Source organism: Nothobranchius furzeri, chromosome 7, assembly GCF_043380555.1.
Source record: "Nothobranchius furzeri strain GRZ-AD chromosome 7, NfurGRZ-RIMD1, whole genome shotgun sequence".
Lineage (NCBI taxonomy): Eukaryota > Metazoa > Chordata > Actinopteri > Cyprinodontiformes > Nothobranchiidae > Nothobranchius > Nothobranchius furzeri.
Genome location: NC_091747.1, coordinates 75316203 through 75331236, shown reverse-complemented (window position 1 = coordinate 75331236; position 15034 = coordinate 75316203).

Here is a 15034-nt window from a genome sequence, read left to right as displayed (position 1 = left end):
TATTAAAAGTTGCACCGATTTGGCACAAAAAAAATCTGCATGCACCTCAACAGCTGCCGAGCCGACAGCAGGGAGGGGATTAAAAACCCTCCCCAGTGACAGCAAAGTCATCCTCTACTCTAAATAAATGCACAAGAATGTAGAGTGATTGTCAGACACAAAATGTATGTAAAAGTTGGCACAAGTATAGGATGGAGGGAAATTTAATACGCTAAATAGCAACCTTCTCCCGAGTCACCGAATATTTCTGTCTGCATGTAGTCCTTCTACATGTGGGAACATGGATGTAATTTTCACTTTAGAAGTGGGGGGGCACGGGGGTTGGGTGGGTCGGGGGGGGGGGGGGATCTTTACAGTATGCTCTAATGGGAAACCGGCTTCAACACAAACGGTTGTTTTCCGCTTGGTCCTAGAGCTCAACCAGTGTCAATTTAATAAAGCGTAATATTGTTTTTGGATGGTAAAAAGTGCAGGGGTCAAAACTTGACTTTGGAAAAAGCGGGGGGGGGGGGGGGGGGATGTCCCCCATGCCCCCCTCCCCCCCCCCCCAAATTACGTCCATGTGTGGGAATATTTTAGGAATTTATTAATAAAAGATTCTTTTTACAGAGAAACTGGAATGATACAGAGCAGGGTATTTTTTACTTATCAGATGATTTCCTCCAGGAGCCGAGGTGTTGGCCCCCGTCTCACTGGTGTCGTGCCTGCGCCCCTGTCCAGCCGGTTTGCTGCCTACACCCGCCGTTCTGCTCCTCATCAAATCAGGACGTTGCTATCGTCATCTCTGCAGTTCACGCTGGCCACCAGCGGGTGATGCCGGATTGTTTTGTTACTCCATTTGTGGGCGTCCTGCAAACCGGGCTCGAGGAAGTACAGACACGCTCCGAAACCTGCCAGCACCAGCACCGACACCAGCAGGTAGAGGGGCACGAACCAGTCCAGGAACAACCACGACATGACTGATGCCAACAAAGGATGGACATGCCGGGGGAGGAATGATGGAGAGGGCAAGGAGAAGGTGAAAGGATGAGGGGATTTGGAAAAGGGTGGAGAAGCAGTTACTTTACTTCAGCCAAGGCTGCGATCTTTTGTTGTTTCCCGACACATGGGTCCTTCTAAAAATAGCACAAATGAATGAATTCCATCTTATTTACCTGCTGATGGGCTTGATGAGTCACACCTTTGGTGCGTGATAAAGATCAGCAGGATCCAGTCACAACAGTCATGAGACGAATCCCGGCGCTGCAGCTCTCACAGTTTCATGTGAGACGGCAGAAGTCACGGCGAATCTCTGAGAGGAGCGGGAGCTGCATGCAGCTTCGTCCTCCAGCTCCCTGATGCTGACGTTTCAGAGGAGGGGTGGGTGTCGCCATGACAACACCTCTGCTGACGGATGAGGGATGGAGAAAGTGGGAGGAAAACTTATATAACAATAATCTCTTTTTTATTATTGTGGGGAGTTTTTAGGGGAGTGGGCTGGAGCAGGAGAGGGTGAAGCCTTTCCGATGATGCCTTGCTGCTTGCTGCATTAAGCCAGCTCTAATCCACTTAACACCAGAGCAAGCATGCTGTTTCTATGACTGAGTTGGAGACCAGAGCGTTTTTGTGGCTTTAGACTCCTCGCTCCTTGACAGCAGCTGCAGTGTTATCTCACTCACCTCATCATTTCTTCCCTCATCCTGTTTTTTGTATATTTAGGACAAACGCTGAGAGGATGGCTCGCATAATGAGAAGTTTTCAGAGGATGTTGAGTTTTTTTTTTTCAGACAGCTAATTTTAGCTCATTCTCCGCAAGCGCCACTAAATTCCTGAAAAGCAGCAGAGTTTAACGCTCTGGCTTGAAACGAAGACATCCGAGAGCAGGAACGACGAGCTGCAGCTTACTGAGTGCATAAATTACACCAGGATGTGTCACAGTTGTAACGTCCATCAGTGGCCAGTTTTTAGGTACAGTTTGACCATTCAACATCTATTCAAAATCTGGTCAAAAAGGAGATGCAAGACTGCATGTGTTCCCTTTAAATTGGCCTGCCTCCATCCCACCAGCTGGAGCTCAGAGCCTGCAGCTCTGAAGAGATAACAAAATGTCAACAATAACATTTTCTCCTCGAGGTCCAATCTGTCAGGTCTTCATGCCTCCACATAAGGAACACTCCAGCTCGGATCAGTTGCCAAATCAAGAATGATTTCCTAAATCAATATGAACTTCTTCTCCAACTTACAAGCTAGATTATCATCAAATAAACATTTGTTTATTGCTACTTATAATAACTATAATATAATGAAATGTTTCATTAATCTGTGCTCAATGATTGAAGTTTGAAATGAATGTTATGTTGTTTATATGGCAAGGTCATCACCATTTGCACTCACACAAGAACAAGTAAGGTTAAGTTGAACTCGTGACACATAAATAGTCTTTTATCCTAGTCAGAGCCTCCGTATCAAAGAAGGCGTGTTTCTGAGGTTGTCTTGGTAACCATTCCTCAACTTGTCAACCTTTGGTTGGCTACACGAATCATAACATGAGAACATCAAAACTGGATCACTCTCGGGTGATCTCTCAGGCCTAGTCCAAACTTAGCCGGGTTTTTTTTTAAACGAATATCCGCCCCTCCAAAAACTTGCATCCACACCACCTTGTTTTAAAACAAAACTCTGTCCACACGTACCCGGATAAATACGTTGTTAAGGACATGCCAGACCTGTAGGCGGCAGTACTTCCCCCGTTCTTAACCTCGTCCTTCGTCTGTGGTCTTCCGCAAGGAGCAGTAATTCCGCTTGCAAAAACAAACAAGCAAAAAGCGCTTGGACAATTGATAAAGCGAGCGCAGCTCCGAGGGCATCCATGCTGTCGGCTAGTGTAAACACAGGTCGCACACGTGATGTCAGCATTTTTTGTTGCGGAAAGTGACGTTGCGGACCTTAAAACTCCGGTTTTGTCCGTCCACACGCAGACACCCAAAACAGAGAAAACGCAGATCTTCACTTTGGCCGGAGTTTTTAAAAAGATCCGTTTTCGTGTGAAAAAACTCGGTTTTCGTGTGGATGACAGGCCAAAACGTAGACAAATATCTACGTTTTGGCAGATCCACGGCTACGTGTGGACAGGGCCTCAGTTCTAAAGTTTCAGACCGGCCACCTGAAGCAACACCCTCTTTAACCCATCTAAGCTTCTGACACGTCGTCAAAACCTTTTTGCACCTGCGAAGCTGATAGAGCAAACAGTTCCTGCAGAACAAGCTGATGTTGTTTAGACTCCTTCAGAGTCCCAGACACGCGGTTCCATCCGCCTGTCGTGACCCGAGACATCTCTGGACTGAAGCGTCGGTGCCACGGTATTCTACAGCCCTTCTGTGCCGGAGGTCATCCGACCTCTCTGACCTTCGGATCCACTAAGAGGGTCTCCGAAAACGGGTGAAGCAGACACACAGATAACGTCTGATGTGCTTTTGATAATAATCAACTTGATTGCTTAACGCAACCCAAATTCTTTTACATCCAGAACTCAGCTCTGTCACGGGATGGTGTAGGAGGAAGTTTAGGACCCAAAATGCAGAGAACCAGATGAACCAGGCTGGAGGTAGATGATGAACATATAATCCTCTATTTTGGGAATAATCCAAAAGGCCAAAAACCAAAAATCCAAATGAAAACACTAGAGGCTAGAGACACTAGCAGCACTGGAAACACTGGAGAGCAAACGAGAACGAGTATGACAGAAACAATGGACTGACAAACGCACAGAGACACAGACAGGGTTATATACACTGGGGAGAATGAGAGGGAGATGAATTGCAGGTGTGTGGGGCAGGGGCGGATTAAGGACTGAAGAAGATCCGGGGCTTAACACACACACGCACGCGCGCGCAAATACACGCACGCGTGCACACACGTGACACGCACTAGTCAACATCATATATGTCTTGTACCACATAATTTTTAATCTGAAGCTACATATTAAGCATATTCAGGGCAGAATATTGTTCCTGCTACCCCCAAATTCCACTACCTCCGCTCCGGTCCGCCCCTGACTTCCGCAGCCGCTCGCTTCCGAACTCAATTTTTCTTGGTACCCGCTCTACAACGGCTCCGCTCCGGTGCGGAGACCTGAGGTGCGCAAACAGGCATGCGTGGGATTTTCGAGATCTTGCGATACAGTCCGAGCAATAAACGCGGAAGTTAGATCCAAACACCCGTTGTGTGGGAGAAGCGTCGGCATGAACTGTTTAATCTGCCCATCATTTGTGTTGAGAGATCAGCAGTGTTTGGATCAACAAAGGGTGACTACTTTGATAGTGGAAACTGTATTTATGGCTTACTTTTGTGCATTTAAACTTCAGCTGCCATTGATAGTTGTTAAAAGTTGTTAAACCTGTGCATATGAAACAAAAAACGCTTTTTGTTTATCAATTTATTGTGAAAAACGGAAGTTGTGCTTGCTCCTTTTCCTGTTGGGCGGTTGTGATTTCTGTCAATTTACTGCGGAGGTGCTCCGGCGTCCGGCGAAAATAGGATCGATTCTATTTTTGCCGGACGCCGGAACAGAGGGCGGCGCACAGCGCCGCACTGCCGGAGCACGACCGCAGTAGTGGAATTGCTCTGATTGACTACAACGGGACCGATTTTGCTCCGGCGTTCGTGTCGGAGCAGAGCGGAGCGGAGCGGAGGTAGTGGAATTTGGGGGTTATTGTTTAGTGTGAGATGATAGTAAATATTCCCTTTCTTTCTCCAACAACTTTACCTAATAAGATAACTAACCAGCAGCACAACAAATATTTTCAAATAAGACTCACAAACCTGAGTCAACACCAGTCTCATCAAAGCTGGGGTTCTGTCGCGGTACTTTTGGTCTAAAAAAACGTCCTTATGTCCATCTTCACTCATGCGTTTCAGGCAGAGTGTAGTAAAAGACAGGCACTGCAGAAGAAGCCGGCTGCTGAAGGGCTTCTTCAGTGGTGGAGGCTCAGGCAGGCTGTATACAAACTACTGCCAGCTGCTCCCTCTCTGTTGGACATTGGTACTGCATGTTACTTCCACATTTGAGATCCGTGGCTTTTGATTAAAGATCTGGGGCTTCAGCCTAAGTATCCGGGCCTAACGCCGCCCCTGGTGTGGGGAGAGAGAGAGCAGGTGAACTCAATTACTAATCAGGGAGGAAACTAACATGACCTAAGAATAAAACCTAAAGACAAGAAGAGCAGGAAACATAATTAATAATCTAAGGGGGAGGGGGGGGGGGAGAAAAACCACAAACACTGGTGGGAAAAACACACTAGAGGGACTAATAACATGAACAGCTGTAGCTAAAGGAAAATGACCTAAGAGAAAAACTTAAAAACCAGAAGGGCAGCAAACATAACTAATATTCTAAGGGGGGGAGCTGAAAATAAAGGAAAACACTACAGAAAGAAAAACTACAGGGGCGTGACTAAAAGGGGGCCAAGGGAGCACAGGACCTGGGAGGGGGATGCCTGAGGAGGGAAACCTAGAGGGCTGAAGATCTGGGGGCAAATAGGGAACACCAGGAGACACAAGAGGAAGACACAGACAAGGACACATGAGGGCGCTAGGAGACACAAAAGGAGAACATAGAGAGGGATGGAGAACACAAGGAGACACACGAGGGGAGACGCATACTCAGACTATGACAAGCTCTCCTAGATACGGAAGTTCTGATAACATCGCATTCACACCTAGTTCCATCCATCACAGTAAATGCATAGTTAACTTGTCATGTTTTAATTGTTTGTAAAAGTAAATTCTTACTTTTATAAACCTGACTCTTTTCTGAATTGAACTGTGTACAATTCCTTAATTAAGAAAGAATCCTAGATCTTCCGATTAAACACCGTTAAGACCAAGCAGGGTGACATTCTGTATTTAAATAGAGTATCACAGCTTATTGGTCATGAGTAGAGGTAATATATTTAGAGTAGAGGAAATATATTTATTGAGCTATTAAAGCACTCAATTTCCTAAACCCTAAACAGTTTTCATTTGAAGCTTCTCTGTGCATGCTTTATTCTCAAAGTTAAAGCAGGATGATAAAAAAGAAAGCGCCACACTGACAGAACAAAAGCAGGTATTCATTTAAACCTTTAGCGACAGAAGTCTGTGATGATGAGTTATAACTGGATTTATTTGCTATGAAATGAATTTAAAATCAGAAGAAGAATAAGAGGAGACATGGTGAAAACGTCAGGCTACTCTGAAGAAAACACATCCTAAATGATAAAAATTATGACTGCAGGCCAACTATCACCATAGCGACCACTGTGATCAAGCACCGGAGTGTGGCTTAAGCCCATCATAATTAGCTGGTGGTTATGGAAGGAGATGCAGGTGTGACCCAAAGCAGTAATGCACCGTCATCTTCATCAGACAGATCTCACGGCTCCTCCTGGGAACAAGGAGGGAGAGAGGAGGGGAGGAGAAGATAGAGGGAGAAAACCTGGGGGCTTCCTGGAACCCGAGTCAATGAGGCTATTCTACACCGCTATCATCGAGTCCATCCTCACCTCCTCCATCACCGTGTGGTACGCTGGAGCTACCACCAGGGACAAGAAGAGGCTGCAGCGTGTCGTGCGCTCTGCAGAGAAGGTCATTGGCTGCAAACTCCCCTCCATTCAAGATCTGTACACCTCTAGGACATTGAGGCGTGCAGGTCGGATAATAGCTGACTCGTGTCACCCTGGACACAGTCTCTTCGACTCGCTCCCATCTGGCAGAAGGCTCAGATCCATTCAGACCAGAACCTCTGGCCTCAAAAACAGTTTCTTCCCCTCTGCAGTTGGACTTTTGAACGAAAATCCTAGGGCAGCCCACTCAAGTTGATTGGTCCCAGTCACGTGACCCGATGCTGTGCTTGAACCATTCAGCAAACACTCAGATTAGTACCTACATGGGGTAGATAGCTGCTTCTCTAAATTCCTGTCACTTTCTACATTAATAATTTTATCATGAGTGTTTTATTAGTTCTTATATTGCTTATCTCTTAATTAATTATTTTTCTTTCTTACCTTCTGCACCAAAATACCGCAGCAATTTCCTAATGTTGTGACTTGGCACACATGTGGCAATAAAAACTTCTGATTCTGAATCCTGACAAAATGACAAATCCTCATCCTTCCTAATGAGATGAAACTTTGGCTCCATCACAATTCATTATTTGGACCAAGCTAAACACCAACAACTCAGCGCGACGCAGACACACAGAGGGCTGAACAGATGATTGCTAATAAAACAGGCTGGATGGGTGTTTCCCAGATTCAGAGTACAGTAAGGTCCTTCGAGTTGTTTGTTCGCATCCCTGCAGGTTGTAAACGGATAAACATGCATTGCTTCGTTTAATTTTTTCTCAGGCACTGCAGTGATTATGGAAACGACCAGAGGAAAAGTAAAAATGAAAGTTCTGTGAAAAGAATTCCCCACTTAAGATGGAGCTGGAATGACTTCTGTTTGGAAAAAACTGAGATTAGTATCACATGGACAATGAAGCAAAATAAAATGTTAACTAGAATATTTCAGTTTAAATACATGTTTACATCTATTTAGTCTCAGCTGAGACAAAATGCCTGTAATTTTGTATACAAACTGAAGGGTGTGTTTAAAAGAACGATCATGTTGTAGTTGTTACTTGTTACTCATTAGGTCACCACGGCAACCACACACCTGTCATTTACCTCCTGACAGTAAACCTAATTGTCTCAACTCAAAGGTTCAGGGCCCTGTCCACACGTAGCCGGGGATCTGCCAAAACGTAGATATTTTTCTACGTTTTGTCCTGTTATCCACACGAAAACGGAGTTTTTTTCACACGAAAACGGATCTTTTTAAAAACTCCGGCCAAAGTGAAGATCTGCGTTTTCTCCGTTTTGGGTGTCTGCGTGTGGACGGACAAAACCGGAGTTTTAAGGTCCGCAACGTCACTTTCCGCGACAAAAAAATGCTGACATCACGTGTGCGACCTGTGTTTACACTAGCCGACAGCATGGATGCCCTCAGAGCTGCGCTCGCTTTATCAGTCGTCCAAGCGCTTTTTGCTTGTTTGTTTTTGCAAGCGGAATTACTGCTCCTTGCGGAAGACCACAGACGAAGGACGAGGTTAAGAACGGGGGAAGTACTGCCGCCTACAGGTCTGGCATGTCCTTAACAACGTATTTATCTGGGTACGTGTGGACAGAGTTTTTTTTTAAAAACGAGGTGGTGTGGATGCAAGTTTTTGGAGGGGCGGATATTTGTTTTTAAAAAACCCGGCTACGTGTGGACTAGGCCCTAATTTCAGTAGAGCTGCTGCAGTCTCTAGCACGAATTACTGCATTGAAAGTTGTTTTCTGCGGGGATCTCTCGCTCCTGCTTCAGGTAACAGAAGTTTGTCAGAAGAGTGAAAGACAGAAAACAGGATTACCAGTCATGCTCATTAATATTCATGACATGCAGATGCTTTGCTAATTGGCTAACATCATAACTCTACTGGTGCCTTCGTTTGCTCTTCTTTCTAAGGTAAAAATCCATTTCAGACTTGGTATTAATGAGGCGGGACCTGTTACTTATACCAAGTCCAGGTTGGATGCGGTTTGGTTTTGAGACTCTGCGGATCTAATTACCAAAATAGGAACAAGTGAGCTGATGGGAACCAGGTGTGCATGATAATGACTGGGGAGCTGGGGGGAAACACCCAAAGTGAACCACAGACAGAAGCATGTGTTACTCTGGTAGAACTGTGAGCACACCAGATGAAACATTTTAGTCAAACCTCTGACGTCAAAATCCTGCATCCATTCTTCTGTAGCTCTGAGCTGACCATCAAAATAAAATATAGATCTTTAAACTAAACACCTGAAACCTTTTTTTTACTCACTGACTGTCCGGAGGCACAAACCTTCAGTGGTGTTTGTCCAAATAGTTGGTCGGTGTTGAGGTTCACAGCTCTCCAACCTCCTGCTGCATCAGAAATATGGTGCTCATTTTTAACGCTGCTGAATATCTCTGTCAGACACACACACACACACCTACAACATAAAAACCTAATGATGACAAAAAAACAAAATAGAAGGATGAGTTTGCACTTGACCTTGTTTCAGAAGGATTTCTGCAGATTATCCAGACAGACGGAGCACGGGTATCAGAGGCACGAGTGGGGCTGATAACGAAACGGTCCGCACACTCCGGCTCTCTCTGTACTATTATCAAGAGGAATGATGCAGTCACATAACGAGGGTGGTCTGAACAGGCCCTATGGCGAGGAACACACCAGACTCAATTTCATCGATGACTGAAAGCAATTTGAATGTGATGCCTTTCAAAATGTCAAATATATCCGTTCCATTTTCACACAAAACCAATATCATCAGACTTTGTAATGAAATCATGAGGCTTTTTGGGATTATGACGCTAAAATAAAATGGAGGTTAATAGAGGGGCTCTTTGAGCTTGTCGCAGGAAGAATTGTAATGAACTCCAAGAGAGGACAGAAGACACTTTTTTTTTCTTCCTCCCGTGTCCTGTCTGGCTGTGAAGTAAAGTGAATTAATGTCTGCATGCTGGTGACAAGCCTTACAGATTTACTCACAGGTGGAGCATCAAAGCTTCTGCTTTTAATGTCACGCCTGATACTTAAAACTTTATTGTTATTGTTTTTTGGATGCTTTATTAATTCTGACCAGAGGTTGGGGGGAGGGGGGTTCCACAAAAATAAACAATCAATGATGAACAAGAATCTACTTTTAGACCTGCAGAAAGAGGAAAATAAACCAAAAAAAAAGGAAAAAGGGGACACTAAACAATACAACAAGAGCAAGCTATCACTGCATCAACCTGATGAGGAAATTTAAAATCGACATTGTTTTGCTAACAATCACACGATAATAAATCACAGTGCATTTAGTGCCAACCACAGCCTTAAGACATGTGTTGAAATTGCCCAAGTCCATACTTATGAGAGCACCATGTGAGCATCTGTGTGTGTACACGTGCTTGAATATGTAAGGTTTCTCTATAGGAGCATCCAATAGAGTGTGAGGGGCCACAGATCTGCCTTTTAAGATGTGTAGGAGATGGAGGGAGCTCCAAGTCCCAGAGGAGCTACCCCAGTGCGCAGGGACCCCAGGGAGACTGTAACCAGAAAAGTCCCAGCCCCCTCTCAAGAGGCGCAGAGGATTGCCCCCGGGGAGTCACAACCAGCAGCCAGCAGAGGCTCGGGAGATATCAGCAGCAAGCTCACAGGGCCCGCCCGCAGCCTCCCACCCCCAAGTCGGCCGAGTCCGGAACCCAGCGACCCGGGACCCAACAGAGCCCAGGGACTCAGATCCCCTCAGGCAGCCACCAGGATTGATTAGACAGATGCCAGAAATCTTAAACCCCCTGACACGAGAGCCGCGAACACTCAAGCAGACCAAGGCACCACACTACACACTAAATGTGTGTGTGTGTGTGTGTGCAGGCGAAGATGTGTAGCAGCTTTGTCCTCAGTTTGCACCTATAAAACCCCAAATTACTGATGATGGGAATCATTAGCCTGGTCTGCCAGACTTGTCCTCTGTTTAATTCCACACAGAGAAGGAAGCATGGGGCTGGATGGTCAGGCTAGGGAATCATAATGCTATCACAACAATAAATACTTGTATATGCAGCCTTTTCCCTCTAGAGGACATTTAGTCCAGTAATTACATCAACCCCATTGAAGAGGTCCTTCACTGAAAAAAACATTTTAATGATTATTTCTGATTATAACCAGTCAGAGTTTAACATGCTGGCTGAACATGAAGATAGTCTCCTACACCTATCTCCTGCATTTGCTTCTGATAGAATATAGATGGTGAGATTCAATTCAATTCAATTCAAGTTTATTTATAAAGCGCCAAATCACGACAAGAGTCGTCTCAAGGCACTTCACATAATAAACATTCCAATTCAGGACAGTTCATTAGGCCAATCAGAAATAATGTTTCCTATATAAGGAACCCAGCAAATTGCATCAAGCCACTGACTAGTGTCAGTGACTATACAGCAATCCTCATACCAAGCAAGCATAAAGCGACAGTGGAGAGGAAAACTCCCTTTTAACAGGAAGAAACCTCCAGAGAATCCTGGCTCAGTATAAGCAGCCATCCTCCACGACTCACTGGGGATCGAGAAGACAGAGCAGACACACACACACACACACACACACACACACACACACACACACACACACACACACACACACACACACACACACACACACACACACACGCACGCACGCACGCACGCACGCACGCACGCACACTCACAAAGACTAGTAATGTGTCTACAGTTATATTGTGATGTCTTAGTAAATATTTTATTGTATTTATCCTTTTTAAAAGATTTTAAAAGTCTGACAGATCTACGTCACACTGTCACTTATTGATCATGCGCTCACCCATCTTGACTCCTGACGGGGAAGGCTGTTTTTGGTTTAGTGTCCAGGAAAGAGCAGAGAACGTCTTGACTAGTAGAAGCTAACTGTTAGCATTAGCAACTCCACAACATGGCAGAACTCCTCCAGGCATGAGTTATTTGTTGAAACAACATCAACATCACAGAGCAAATGGGGTCAGTGGTAGAGCCGCGTTGCTGTTACCCAATCCGAGGTGAGATGTCCAAATATCAGGAAATGAGACTCCAAATCGTGTTCGTGTTCTCCTCTGATGTGGCATTCCGCTAGTTCCTGATACAACTTCCCTGTATTTCGGCAGATAGAGGAATTAAAAATAAAAAACATGAAACTAAAACAGCCTTTATAGCTTGGCTTCTAATACTGAATGAGTAGAAATCCTGTTTTAATCAATGGCATTTGTGTTTTATTGTAATTTCTCGTTTAATGTTGGTGTGTCTTTTTCTGGTTTAATTTACTACAGCACTTTGGTCATTTGGTTTATAAATAAAGCTTGCTTGCTTATTGATTGATTGATTGATTGATTGATTGATTGATTGATTGATTGATTAATTGATAACCTATCAGTGTTCCTAAAACTAAACAATGATTTTAAGGATAAAACACCCAAACATGGAGGCGTGTGGTGTCTGGAGAGAAGAATAGTCAGGTTTAATGACTTCTTCGTGAACATCAGGAACAAGACAAAACCAGCTCCTGTTCCTCATAGATAGGAAAGTCTCCAGAGATGACTGGGACATTCCTATTTTTAATAAAAAAAAAACAGAAAAAGAAGAAAGAAGAAAAATCTAACATCAAAAAGCAGTGACCGTCATCCCCAGATGGGTTCCAAACCATTCACACCTGGAAACCTGTCGGGTAGTGAAACGGCTCACATGACCCGGATGATTCATGGGATGAACATGTGGGTCAATGAGACACAAAACTGTAGTGTTCTCTAAGAAAGGGGTTTACGTCTACAGCATTAAAGCCTGAAACCTCCAATGGAAGATTAACACTGGCACACGCCCTCTGAACAATGTGTTGGACTAGCAAGGCTTCTTCAGCTGGAGGTTACTATATCCTGCAGTTATAAAACCTTCATACCTCTTTTGTATTTATTTATTCTAACTCATCAATCACTTTTCTTTTGATGGTTTTTTTTCATTATAACATCAGAGGAAAGCTGCAGGTTTTTGTGACTAGTAGCTATAGAAAATGCATCATGTAAGAAAAAATACAATAATAATCTGCAGGAGTAGAGAAGCAGACTCTGAGCTCTGTTTTTACGGAATCACAGTAGGGCGCGTACCATTCTAGTAATATCATCAGCTGAAATAAAAAGCAAGGAGAGAATAAAAACAGGAACATTTTAAAGCTCCGGTTCTTTTCCATAGCCGCACTCACCCATGCTGTGGACAGTGATAGAGCATCTGCTCCACTGCAGAGCTGTGGGAGCAATTTCACACATCATCACCCGACCACATTCAAGAAAACAACACGAAACACGAAGATCATTCTGAGTTTCAAGAAATCATTACTGCCTTCAGCTGCTGCTCGTAGGGAACAGGGGCACGGTCATGAAAAATAAAAATATCACCTTTCTCACCAAGACTTCAACTCAGAGGTCAGATGGTTTCCAGAAACACTGAGACTGGTTTCAGCTATCATAGAATAGCATGGCTGTAAAAATTATTGTTGTAATTTTTTTAATTATTAAGAAAAGCTTTCGCAGCATGAAGCCTCCACTGCCATCTACAGGCCAAGGAAGAAAAAGGTTAGGAGGCAGGGGGTCCGTAGGGCTTGGGGGGCATTGTGTGGTGGGAGAGGGGGGAAAGGTGCCCACTTGCTGGGGTACAGTCTAAGGACCTTGGTCAGTGCAGCGTCGTGGTGGGTGAGCTGCTGGCTGTTGGCGTGGGAGTTCAGACATTTTGGGCTCCCTGCTGCCTCAGGGGCCAGTCCCAGATTGGGCGGGGGGGTCTACTTCATCCACTATCCTCACCAGCCCCGTAGTTTGGGGGCCCAGTTGAGCGGGTTTTACATTCACTCTGTTTGGGAACAGGGCTGGGTTGGCTTGTTTGTCCTGTGCTTGATGGCCCCTCCCTGGGCATTAGTGAGGGGTTCTTGGGGTCAGGGGTCACCTCACTTTTGGCTGGCCTGCAGGCAATGGTGTGCTGAGCTGGGGTCTATGGGCTTTGCGGACCCACATGGGTCCCCTCCAGCTGGGGGCTGGTGTCCTGTTGCCATCTAACTGACCCCCCAGACGTGGGTTTGTCCTCTGGGCTTGCTGACTTGTGTTGACTGTTGGCTGCTGAGCATGAGTGGCCCCCTGGCACTGGTGGGACCTGGGCAGTCACTGGGCAGCCCCCCACTCATCACACACACAGCACTTAAAAAACAACAACAGACAATCTAAAAAGAGAGTATGTGGCGACTCTAAACATAAAACAAGCATTAAGATTTTTGAAAGCTTATTTAAAGTTGCAGTAGCTCAAATAGAAACAGTATTTTACATTTTAGCATCACCCAATTTGCAGATGTAGGATTCAAATTGTAAATGGCCTTCATAGTTGCTTCTAGATTCCTAGAACCCCTAACTGAAGCTACAACTGCCTTGGTTGCGCTGACAGAAGTGAGGCTGCTGAACACAGGCACCACCTGTCCGTCCAACCACCACCAGCAAGCAAGGGGGGTTACGCGGCAGACTGAGCAGGGCTCAAAAACCTGCAACCCTCTGGTTACGGAGCAGGCACTTAGTATCTCTGCCACCACCACCCCTAAATGTACACAACATGGCCAAAAAATTAGTTGACTTAAGTCGGTTAAGGTCTGGACTCTGTGGAGGCAAATCCATGTGTGAAAATGATGTCTCGTCTCTGTGAATCGCTTTCATTGTCTGAGCCTGATGAATCCTGGCATTGTCATCTTTGAACATGCCTGTGCCTTCAGGGAAGAAAACATCCATTGATGGAATAACCTGGTCATTCAGTATCTTCAGATAGTCAGCTGACCTCATTCTTGGAGCACATCCTGTTGCTGAACTTAGACCCGACCAACTGCAGTGTAGGGGGTAAATATAGTTGCTTTTAAGCTTAACATACTACCTTTACTTAATAAGCTTTGATATTCTATATAAATAGGACAACAACCTTATTAGTCTTAGTATATTTAATCAGAAGATTCTAGGATTCATTGCGTTTTCAGGGATCAAACACACTTCGTGTCAATTCAGACAGTCAGCTTTATAAAAGGTAAGAAATTTATTTTCTAAACAAATTAAAAACAGGACAAGTAAACTACGACAACTGTGATGGATGAATCTAAGTGGATGGGATGCGATGTATGGTGATTGAATGGTGTGTGTTTATCAGAACCTTGTATCTGGAAGGACTGAGTTCTGGGTGTGAACAAGATTTTGGTTTGCATTAAACTACAAAGTTGGTTCTTATCATCAGACACAATCATGCTGTGTCTACCTCACCCATTCTTTGGAGACCCTCTTCTAACCCTCTTCGCGGATCCGGAGGTCAGGGAGGTCAGATGACCTCTGGGCACCGAGGTTCAGTAGATTAACCGCAGCACCGACTCTCCAGTCCAGAGATGTCACCGGGCACACAGGTTGGGGCTGGTTTGCGT